Consider the following 12,421-nt stretch of genomic DNA (forward strand, 5'->3'; position numbering starts at 1 on the left):
GGGACCCAGGAGATATTTGTTGGCCCTTTTTATCTGAAACCATCTCTGCTAAACTTGGAGCCTGCCATTCCCACTGCGTACTGCACTACATATTCTGGGTTTATCAAATGTATGAAATGAATCAATGAGATAAAATAGGATACAGGCCTGCGAAATTTAAGCCAAAGTAAGACTGAACTGTTTTGTGGCTATCCTAACGACACTAAATCAGATCCACCCTACGGGGTTAATTCTGGGGAGACTCACTAATTTACACTTCTGTTGTTCCCTCCTCACCCCAATGAATGCAAATACAACCCTCTCCCACTAAAAAGTCCACAAATTAATAAAATTATAAACAATAAAACACAGCCTGTGCATCACAGACCGCAAGAATCACTATCAAAATTTCTATGGATCACAAAAACTCAACATGAACAAGTTCAAGATTGAGGGAAGGCAGCCAGTAAGTCTAGCAGCACAAATAATCCGAAAAACCAAAGAGAAAGCAGTTGCTGACAGCTTAAAAAGCTAAACAAGAGATTCTGGCAGAATTGAGGTGCTGGGGTGACAAAGCTGGAGTTCAGAGACTGCTATGGGGCAGACGTCTAGGTGAACGCACCCGAGGCAGCGGTCAAGACCCGGGACAGACGGACTTCCGCGGGTCCAGGGGAAAGGGGACTGCCTTCCAGAAGAAAACCAAATCCTCTCTGGAGAAGGTGGCACCATTCAGGGCCTCTATGAGTTTTCATACGCGGTATCTGCTGTGCAATAAAAATCACCAGGCTGGCCAAGAAACCAGACATACAACCTAAAAAAAAGGGGGGGTGGGGAGTGGATACCAGAAACAGTCCCCAAAGTGAAACAGATTTTAGAATCATCAGAAACAAACCTTAAAATAATGATTAATATGCTCTGTAAATTAGCTGAAAATACAGAGAATTTCACCAGCAAACTGATATCTATAAAAAGAAGCAATGCAGCACTGCCCATGAAAGTGATAAAAGTCCTAATTTAATGTTGACTCTAATAGGTCAGAGATGCATTGAAATCTCCCTGGCATTCTTCAACAGAGCACTGAAAGAGTATAATTAGCAAGGTAATGGGGCAGGGGTGAAACAGCAACAACAACAACAGAATGATTGACAAAGCAGGCAAGAAAGAAGGCAAAAGAGCAACAAGGACCAGCTGGAACCGTAGAAAATTAATAAAGTGATGGGCTTAAAGTCAAATATTTCAGTAATGGCATTAAATGTAAATGAATGCACTATTAGCTCCAATTATAAGACAAAACTGATCAGACCAGATACTCACAAATTCTAAATTGTTTGTAAGATATGTCATATACGGTAGGACACAAAAAGATTTATTAGAAGAATGAAAAAGAACTACTACATGACAATGGCCAAAAAGAAAGCTAGTGTAACTCTATTTAGATTAGACAAAGTAGCTTTTAAAGACAAAAAGCATTATCAAAAGGAGGAATATCTTATAAAAATGAAAGGTACAATTCGACAAGGCACAACAATCCTATATTTGATATAAGATAGCCTGAATCTATTAAGCAAAAAAAGTGATAAAACTAGAAGGAAAAAAACCCCACACAATTCTACAACCAAGAGTTGGAGGTTTTAAAACACCTCTCTCAGCAGCAAACAGAACTAGCAGAGGAAAAAAGAAAAAAGCAGTGCGTAAAGAAAAGAGTTGACACAGCGGCTGCAGCCACAGCTCCGGTCGCCCCCTGCTTAGCAGAGTCCGCTCCGGCCCCAGGAAACCAGTCGCCACGACGGTGAAGATCGTGACCGTTCAGACCAAGGCATACCAAGACCAGAAGCCGGGCACGAGCGGGCTGCGGAAGCGGGTGAAGGCGTTTCAGAGCAGCGCCAACTACGCCGAGAATTTCATCCAGAGTATCATCTCCACCGCGGAGACGGCGCAGCGGCAGGAAGCCACCTGGCGGTGGGCGGGGACGGCAGGCTCTACACGAAGGAGGCCATCAGCTCATTGTTCGCATTGCCGCCGCCCACGGGATTGCTCGCGTGGTTACTGGACAGCACGGGATCCTCTCCACCCCTGCCGTATCCTGCATCATTAGAAAGATCAAAGCCATTGGTGGGATCATTCCGACAGTCAGCCACAACCCAGGAGGACCCAATGGAGATTTTGGAATCAAATTCAATATTTCCAATGGAGGTCCTGCCCCGGAAGCAATAACATAAAATTTTCCAAATCAGCAAGACAATCGAAGACTATGCCATTTGTCCTGACCTGCAAGTAGACCTTTGGGGTTCTGGGAAAGCAGCAGTTTGACCTGGAAAACAAGTTCAAACCCTTCACAGTGGAAACTGTGGATTCGGTGGAAGCTTATGCTACGATGCTAAGAAGCATCTTTGATTTCAATGCACTGAAAGAACTGCTTTCTGGTCCAAACGGATTAAAGATCCGTATAGACGCCATGCAAGGAGTTGTGGGACCGTATGTGAAGAAGATCCTCTGTGAAGAACTCGGAGCCCCCGCAAACTCAGCAGTTAACTGTGTTCCCCTGGAGAACTTTGGAGGCCACCACCCTGACCCCAACCTCACCTACGCAGCTGACCTGGTGGAGACTATGAAGACAGGAGAGCATGATTTGGGGGCTGCCTTTGACGGAGATGGGGATCAAAACATGATTCTGGGCAAGCATGGGTCCTTCGTGAACCCTTCAGACTCCGTGGCTGTCACTGCTGCCAGCATCTCCAGCATACCATATTTCCAGCAAAGCGGGCTCCGCGGCTTTGCACGCAGCATGCCCACCAGTGGTGGGTGCCCTGGACCGGGCGGCTAATGCTACAAAGATGGCTTTGTGTGAAACCCCAACTGGCTGGTGGCAATCTGACGGATGCAAGCAAACTGTCCCTTTGTGGGGAGGGGAGCTTTGGGACCGGTTCTGACCACATCCGTGAGAAAGACGGACTCTGGGCTCTCCTTGCTTGGCTCTCCATCCTAGCCACCCGCAAACAGAGCGTGGAGGACATCCTCAAAGACCACTGGCAAAAGTATGGCCGGAATTTCTTCGCCAGGTACGATCACGAGGAGGTGGACGCCGAGGGCGCAAACAAAATGATGCAGGACTCGGAGGCCCTGATCTCTGATCGCTCCTTCGTGGGGAAACAGTTCCCAGTGGGAGATGAAGCTGACACCGTGGCGAAAATTGATAACTCTGAATCCTCGGGTCGGTGGACGGAAGCGTCTCAAGAAGTCGGGGCTTGCGGCTCATTTTGCAGCTGGTTCTCGCGTCATCGTCTGACTGAGCAGCACCGGAGTGCAGGCGCCACCGCTCGACTGTCCATCGACAGCTATGAGAAGGGCGTCTCCGGGATCCACCGGGACCCCCAGGCCATGCTGGCCCCCCTGATTTCTACTGCCCTGAAGTCGTCCCAACTCCAGGCGAGGACGGGACGCACTGCACCCACTGTTGTCAGCTAAAAAGACAGGCCAGGTGCGGTACGGCCTGCCGGCCCAGGCCCTCCGAGTCATCTGAGTGTAGAGCACGGACAGAAACAAAGTGTATTCAGCCAGGCTTTTTGGGATTCGGTTTTTCCACCAACCAGTCATTGACAAATGGTACAATCCCAAGGCACTGCCAACTGATATGCCCGTAGGAGCTATCCGGGAAAGAGAAGAAAAAGGACCCGGGGGCTTATACTACTGTCAGTTCCTTTGCGTGTCCTCGTGCACCACTGGTGTGCGGCTGTTTGTCTCCTTAGCACCAGGTCCTGTTTACGCTACAATGAAAGACGGAGGCTGAGCATCAGCTCATGAAGCTAATTTCTGTCCTGAGGATCCACCCGTGAAATGACAGTGCAAGTTCCTTTTTCCTTTGTAAGCCTTTCCCCCCATTTACCGTTTACATATAAACGGGCAAAATGCAGTTTCTGCTGCCTTCTCTCCAATCAGTTCTTTGCTCAGAGTGAGACATACTCGTCTACAGAGTTCTGCCTTGTTCTGCAGCGTAGTCCCATTCACACAAACATTTTGGGAAATTAAAGCAAAATAAGCTACCGGAAAAAAAAAAAAAAAAAAAAAAAGAAAGAAAAGAGTTAAGCTGCACAACTAACTAATTAATATCAGTGGTATGAAATGCATGCACTGGAAAGAAGAGAGTCTAAAAGCCTCCAGGCCACCCTCCAGGTCAGGCGCTAGTCCCTCGAGCTGCAGGAGTGATGGCTGCTGAGGGCTCACACCTGAGCTCCTCTCAAGGCAGCTGCATCCATAGACGGTCATACAGAGGTCCAGACCCCTCCATCAACCTGGGACCATCCCAAAGGGCCAGTCTAGCCCTGGAACATTCCTGTGGGATTGGCTGAGGCCTCTGCTGCAGGCACACTGCAATTCAGTACCTCCACTGCCCATCCTGCTTCCTCCCAGGTGTTGTTCCCAAAAGCATTATATAGAAAAAAAAAAAAAAAGGCCACGCATGCAGATCTCAGAGTCTGTTTTCTGAAGAATTTGGCCAATGGCAGTTGCCAGTAGGCGTGGTCCAGAAAGCAGTCTCAAAGATGGGATTCTGCACCTGGGTCACAGGCAACAGGTGAAGCACAGACAGCCCCTCGCATGAGGAGCGGTGCGACTGTTAAAACCTGCGCTAGTCGTGCAGTGGGACGCAACACCAGCTGAAGGAAATTTACTGGCAGCTGGAGTAATGCCACCTGCCGAGAGGCTGATGGGAAGTAGTGACTGTGAGAGCTGTGGAATCAGCTGTTGCTGGGGTCGTCCGCGAACGGTAGGGGATGAAAACTGAGAGCGATCTGAGGTCACGTGCAAAGTTAAGAAGGCTCCTTTCATCGTCTGCAGTCAGCAGAAAGGGCCAAAGATGGGGCCCAAGACTAACTTGTCGGGGGAGCAGATCATCAGTTCTGCTGAAACTGCTATTCCGAGGTCAGAATCTGGACTGGGAGGAACCGGGGCTCTGAGATGTGACGTAGGGGCGTTTGTGGAAATATTCGTGGAAACTGCAAACGTCAGTACATTACTGCCAGTGTACGCACAACTATCCTCGGGAGTACAGAGGTTTTTAAACTAAATGGAAATAGGGATGGCGGTGGTATTGCTGTGCCAGGAAGGCTTCCCGCTGACCTACAAGCATTTTGTCTTTCCCTCTTCCTACTCTTCTCCGCTGAAGATCTCCATCGATAGCAAGTACAGAAATGACTCCTTCAGGTCCAGCTTCTCCGCTAAGCATCTCCACCGCAGGCCTGCTATACAAAAGTGAACTCAACGACTTCCCCACGAACTGATTCCAGCTATTTTCCCTTCAACCCTTAAACACTACCATCCACTTCGTCCCTACAGTGGAAACCATGGAGTAATCCTTCATTCAGCCCTGTCTGCCCCACACCCAATAAAGTTCCAAGTCATACCAATAACTTCAAAAGAGCAGGAATACATGAAATAGAAAAGACAGTAATACTCCAAAAACCAAAAGAAAAAAAAATTAATAAAAATAGACAAACCTATGGCAAGACTGATCGAGAAAAAAGGAAAGTGAAAAGAAAGATAATAAAAATATAAGAATAACTACAAATCCAGAAGAATAAGAAATGTCAGGGGGAAAGAATACAAAAATAATAATAATTTTTGTCAGTAAATCTACAACCTTAGATGAAATGGACAAATTCCTGAAAAAATGTGTTGTGTATTTGTTATGTCTATGAAACAAATTCTGAATCATGAAAGAAAAAGGAGCCCAAAATAGCCAAGAAATTTTTGAGAAACACCACCAAGGCAAAGGTCTTTTCCCAAACAGAGATCAAGACTTACTGAAAGTGTAACTGAAGCAGGAAAAAACAAAGCCCAGCAGAGCAGAACTACAGCCCAGAAACAGAACTACTCACGTATGAAAACTTTATATGTGACGGAACAGGCACTACATGTGTACCTACGTAAGCAGGGGACCACCACCTTCCACTACACAGAGCGGGCTAGAGACCTAAATGTGAAAAGTAAAACTCTAAAACTTTTGAGGAAAATAGACAAGTATCTTCATGACATCAAAGTAGAAGGAAATATACTTCAGGATAAAAGATACAACTATGAAACACTGAGAAGCTCAATGATGTTCGTTCATCAAGGGAGACAACTGAAAAAGTGCAGAAAATTCACAGACCAGGAAAAAAATATTCGTAATACATACAACCAACACAGACCTAATACCTAGGATTTGAGAAGAGCTCAATAAACAAGACAATCCAATTTTTTTAATTGGCAAAGACATAAACAAGTAATTTTCAGAAGAGCATTTGAAAAAATATTCAATCTCAGCATTTTAAGATCAGAGATAGGCAAATTAAACTAACAGTAGGGTACTATTTCATACCCATCGGCGAGGCTACAAACTTTAAATTCTGGCAAAATAAAACCAAGATATGGAGCAACTAGAACTCTCACATACTGCAGGTGGGAATATTTGGAGAACAATGTCCCTAGGACCTCCCAATTCCCCTCCTATGTGCCCAAAAGACACACAGGAGAATGCTCGGGGCATGTTGGAAAGAGCATTTCACTTCTGCCAAAAGACCCCCTGCCCAGGGCAATAACAGCCTGGGACCCCCCCATGTGCTAGTTTCCCAGTTTGAGGGCTCCGAATCCACTGAGTTAAAACAGAAGTGATCTCTGTTAAACTTGATCTCTGTTACTACTTGTTTTCAAACACTTTTTAAAAATATAAAAATGATAAATACTATATAAAATTTATGACTACCCCTTTACTGTTTAATAGAAAACATAGTAAAAATCTTTCACTGATTTAGAAAAGTCAATATTCTAACAAATCTCACTTGTTGGAAATAAAATAATCATTCTCTTCTTGGGCCAATCTCCTAATAAATGGTGGAAATAAAGAACAAAACAAAACATTTCTAGAAAAAAAATACTAAATTTCTAAAGGTATAATTATACTGATACTTATTCATTTAGAAAAACCATATTTAATTCTAGCATTCCATAAAATAGCAAACTCAATACATATACATTTTGTTAAAGCTTAAGTCATTTAAAAAGCATTAAAGAAAAATAATGGTATAAACACACGGCCACTCTGACAGTTTGAGTCGGTTTGCCTGTCTTGGGAGACAAATACCGGAAGACTCTGACTTGGGAAGATCCTTAGAGGAGTCTCAAGAGTCTACCGCAGCTGCCGGAGACACGACAGTGCGCTCCCAGACAACGACCCGACCCGGACCCAACTCCCGAGCCTCACCGTGGACTTGGACGGCGACGCTGACAGTACTGGGGGTGGGCGGGAGGGGTCGCTGCCTATCTTTCACGCATCTTCAGGAAAAGGAAACTTAATGCTCAAGTAGTATTTTCATCAGAACACTTTCTTCTGTCTCATTTGCTCCAAGTACAGCACAAGCACTTCTGGGAATGTATGACTGAGAGCATAGGGAAGAATTATCCGTGGCGTCTGGAATGGTTCGCTTTATGTGTCAAGTTGACTGGGTCATGGGGTGCCCCGAAATTTGGTTGAACATGATTTCTGAGCTTCTGTGAGAGTGTTTCCAGATGAAACGGGCATTCGAACCGGAGGGCTGAGTTAAGCAGCCTGCCCCCCCCCCCACATGCGGGAGCAGCATCCAATCCATCAAGGGCCTGAATAGGACAGGAAGGCGGGGAAAGGGGGAACTCTCTCTGGACGACTGCTGAGCTGCAATGCTGGTTTTCTCCTGCCCTTGGCCTGGGACTCACACCACTGGCACTCCTGGTCCTTAGGCCTTCGTACTTGCATTACAACTGACACCACCCCTTCTCCTGGTGTGGGGGCCTTTGGACTTGGACTAGAACTACATCACCAGCTTTCCTGGGTCTCCAGCTTGCAGATGGCAGATCTGGGGACACCCCAGCCTCTGGAATCGCGTGAGCAGATTCCTTACCACCTCTTTATACATGTGTACCTGACGTGTGTATGTATGTATCCAGCTGGAGCCACGGCTAGTTGCACAGGTGAAGGTAACCACATACACAGAGAGAGGTGTGTGTGTCTGCATGTGTATCCTCTTGGTTCTGTCTCTCTGGAGAACCCAAATCCAGTGTTGTATTCTTAAACTAACATATTAGTTTATACAGCAATACAAAGCAAATAATTTAAGTAAACACAAAATAATGATACTCTTCCCCTCTTTTTTTATTAATCAGTGGACACTAAAGTGAAGTTTAACTTTTAGATCAGTTAATATACAAATTCCTTACTCGTTCTAACAACTTCTTAAAATCGACTAAATGCTGTTTAACCGAGTAGTTACCTTTTCGAATTTTTCAAAGTGTATCATCCGAGCTTAGTAGCTATTCGGAGCATAATATTTATTTAAAAGAATGCAGTCCCTGAAGGAATGAATAAAATAATTTTAAGTTTGGGTCCCGAAAGAATAAATATTTTGAAATATTCTGAAACATAGAATCTCCTTCATCTTAAAAGCCTTTAACATTAATCTAAAAGTTTAAAGGTCTGTGAGTCATGAGATATTTGCTCCCAGACTGAAGTTCTATATAACAATCGTTCCCTGGAAAGAATTTTCAACCAGAGGTTATAAAAACCAAAAGCAGTATTAACAACGCAAAGTCCAACATAACGTCAGCCTGACGGCTATGATACCCGACTCAGCAGCGCCCTACGACCGCTCACTCCACTCAGGAGGAATCCTTAGCCCTTTTAACTTGAAAGATGCAAGTATCTGCTTCTCTCAACTGTGCTTTAAATATAACTAATCAAAGTATAAGATATTGGTTCATACAATCAGAGATTAATCACATCATAATTAACCAAAAACAGCAAAATTTTCAAGTGTCTATTTCAAGTGACAGCCCTGGGTTCCGGAGCTACGACCCGGAAGGCAGCGCGGGGGGCCGCGCTCTCGGGAACTGCTGGGCTCTAATCACGTCTCGCTGCCCACTTTCAGCGCCCTCAGAGTGGGGCAGGCCAAGCTCCTTGCTCGCTTTGTCGTTTACGCTAGTCTTGGCACCGACTGCTTTCGGGCCTGCATGACAGCCAGCAAATAACAATGCTAGAGACAGGATAAAACCACCACCACCAGCTCTTCACACAGTACCTTGGCATTTCACACCTTTAAAGGAAACTTGAAGCTAAGAGGGAGTTCAACGAATCAGAATATTAACTTCGATGGATTTAATGTTCTGTTTCACCAAACACACACCCAATATGCCTTGACATCTGAGTTCATTACTAAACAGAAAACTAAGAAGAAAGATAATATTTCAATAGCTATGGAAATAATTTCAAATACATCCTTTCACATATAAAAATAATTTCCATTAATCAGTTTACTGTTCTAAACATACTGACCATAAGTTTAAATAAAATGACCATTAGAAAGGTGATCTGGTGACATAAATCTTCTAGCTCGTTAAAGAATCGCAGCATAAATTCTCTCCTCCCCGCAACGCAGGACTCCTTTGGGATAAGGTCATCTTCTAGGGCCAAGATTCTGAGTACATGTTTTAACAAAGAAAATGATTTATAGATTTTCATTTTCACGTTCAACATTTCAGTATGCACCCAACGGTATGGCCTCAGGAAATTGAAACAGAAATGACAAGTTATCTGGAAGACGACCAGCAACCAATCACCAATCAAACTGAACGAGTCCTTTCTTTTCACAAAACCCAGCTTTATATATTTATACATAATTTTTATGCCAATATTGTTTCTATTGAAACAAGTAACAAGACTACCTTTCTCCCCCCTCTGGACCCTTTCATCCCTCGTTATTCCCTCACCAATTTGTAGTTAAACCTTAAGCATGTATCATACAATGTGCAGAAAAACCGCCACAATTCAGACTACCTGAAGAAGATATCTGTTTCCTTAGCAAATTCCACAGCTTAAAGCTTTCTAAGGCTGGTTCCGTGGGTGACACTTCAGAGTTACCACAAATGCATTGGTCTCAATTTTTAAGATTACAAGAAAAACCATACACATAAATTAACTTATACTTCAGTGTGTATTGCTCACACATATGTTCTGTACTCAGTTCAACACTCTCATTAGTGTGAGAAAAATGCAGAATAATTGTTTTTAATGTTTAAATCAGTTTGGACATAATTAAGGAAAAAGAACATTTTAAAAACAAAGAAAAAAATCTCTTTGAGATGTGCTCCTGTTATATCTATATTATCAAACCTATTCCCACAACTCAGCAGCTATCAAAAGGTCACTGCGCAAAGCAGTAAACAGTAACAAAAACAGTTTCCAAATCCATGAGACCCTAGAGCCACATGTTCCACATGTTCCAACATGTTTCCATGTTCCAACATTTCCATGTTTCCACATGGAAATCAGACACAACGTTGGACTTTTGAGGAGAACCTGATCAGTAAGGCAAGGCACAATCACATGTGCTACAAACCCAAGATTAGTTGTTAGGAAGGCAATTTAGCCGTCAACTGAGCACATGGGATGCATAGACAGCTGCACAGTTAGGGTAGAAATAAAAAACAAGTGCAGCTGATTGGGAGGAAGGCCCTGGTCAATTTATTTTCAGGTTCGTTTAAATCCACAAGGCGAAGCAAGTCTGTATGACTATAAATCTAATCTAACATAATACGACTTTTTCAATTTTTGGCAGCTCACATATCACACCAACTTTTTCTTCTATTATTTCCAGATTGATTAGATGTGTTTCACCCAGTTCCGCTGACACTGATCCTCACCGGCACTGATTAAGTACTTCTGAGTACTTTTATATCTCTGTCGTCACCACATGAACACTGCTTATTAAGGGCCTATTACATGCAGGTGCTACACTAGGCACTGGGCGTATATCCCGCACAGAACAGAGACGGACGCTGCCCTCAAGGAGCCTGCAATCGAGTTAGAAAGGCTCACCGTGATGGCTAGTTTGACACGTGATAAAGGAGCATATACCAGAGTCTGGGGGAAACGGGGGAGGGGGCTGTCAAGGAACTCTTCCCACTGAGGCCTCAAGGATAAGCGGGAGTTCATTTAGTGAGGGAGTAAAAGAAGGGGAAGAAAGGGGACAGAGGAGGAATTCCAGGCAGTGCCCCTCCACATGGGAGGTGATCTGTCTGGGTTCTGTCTGTCCCTCATACTCATTACATACAGAAAGCCCCCACTTCATGGATGGTCAGAGGTGCTTGCAACCTTCAATATGTCAAGACACCACATTTCTTACACTTCTACTGTTTTTAAAGCAGATCACATAATTCAAGAAATGAGATTCTTCTGCCTGCCGATGCAGGAGACACGGGTTCGAGCCCTGGTCTGGGAAGATCCCACATGTTGCGGAGCAACTAAGCCCGTGCGCCTCAACTACTGAACCCGCGTGCCTAGAGCCCGTGCTCAGCAACAAGAGAAGCCACCACAATGAGAAGCCCCCACTCACCACAACTAGAGAAAGCCCACGCAGCAACAAAGACCCAATGCAGCCAAGATACGTTAATTAATTAATAAATAAAATAAAAAGAAATGAGATTCTTAGTTCTATAAGTCAGAACAAGACTTTAATAGATCCATCAAGAAAGCTTTACCAAGGAACATTCTGAATTGGGAGAATTCATTTCCTCCCTCCCAGAGGAGTATGAAGTGAAAATTTTACATCTTAAGTAGTTTCACAAAGCTGAACCATACATAAAATGAGGCCATCACCGATAACACTTGTTTAAAACAAAATATCTGCCAGAAAACCTGGCTTATCTCAATTGATGGACACAGTTTCCATTCATGACAGAACTAAGTTCAAGTACAGAATCACTCAGCAAAAAGCTTCTCTCTGCCTGCTAAGTAAAAGAAACGCCTCAGAGAGGAGAAGTGGGCACCCCCATTAACACAGCCCGGTCTTCACGGGCGTGCTTGTTTGTATGTTGAAAATAGAACAGTGAACACATTGTTTTTAATACGGATTTTCCTAGTGCCTTTCAAAAGCGTATTGTCACTGGACTTTCCCAAAACCACCAGTAATGTTCTATTTTGGCTTAGAATATTTTGTCATTACATTAGTGGAGATAAGGATAATCTTGTTATTACTGTTGACATCGTGTTGTTGTGTGTGTATGTGTTCTAAAATTGGTAAAACTGCTGTCGACACAAACCCAAATTTCATTTAAGAATCCTTAAGTCAACCATTAGTCAAAAACCTTCTAAATTTTTGAATGATCTAGAAAAATAATGAAACAGTTTCATGAATATATAAGCAGTTTGATTATTTAAAACTGAAATTATTATATATATGAATTTTCCAATAAAGCCATGTAAAAACTGTCTCTCAGTCAAAGAGGCTGATGGGAAAGAAGTCAAGCCTATCAACTGAAGAATGAAGTTCAGAACTCTACAGGGTTTATTCATCCACTCCTTCAAAAAGGGCACTTAAAGTCATAGATTATTATCAAGAACTCCAATGCCTAAGTAAGTGAAATACTATGCACATTTATT

At 43.7% G+C, this 12,421-nt stretch overlaps 1 protein-coding gene and 1 pseudogene across 5 annotated transcripts in view; one reads left to right on the forward strand and one right to left on the reverse strand.

Annotated features, from left to right (window-relative positions):
* NEK7 (NIMA related kinase 7) overlaps positions 1-12,421 on the reverse strand; it is a 145,117-nt gene that overhangs the window by 107,512 nt on the left and 25,184 nt on the right. The window lies entirely within an intron of this gene.
* Positions 2,123-3,444, forward strand: LOC131753285 (phosphoglucomutase-1 pseudogene; annotated as a pseudogene).

Source organism: Kogia breviceps, chromosome 1 (genome assembly GCF_026419965.1).
Source record: "Kogia breviceps isolate mKogBre1 chromosome 1, mKogBre1 haplotype 1, whole genome shotgun sequence".
NCBI lineage: Eukaryota > Metazoa > Chordata > Mammalia > Artiodactyla > Physeteridae > Kogia > Kogia breviceps.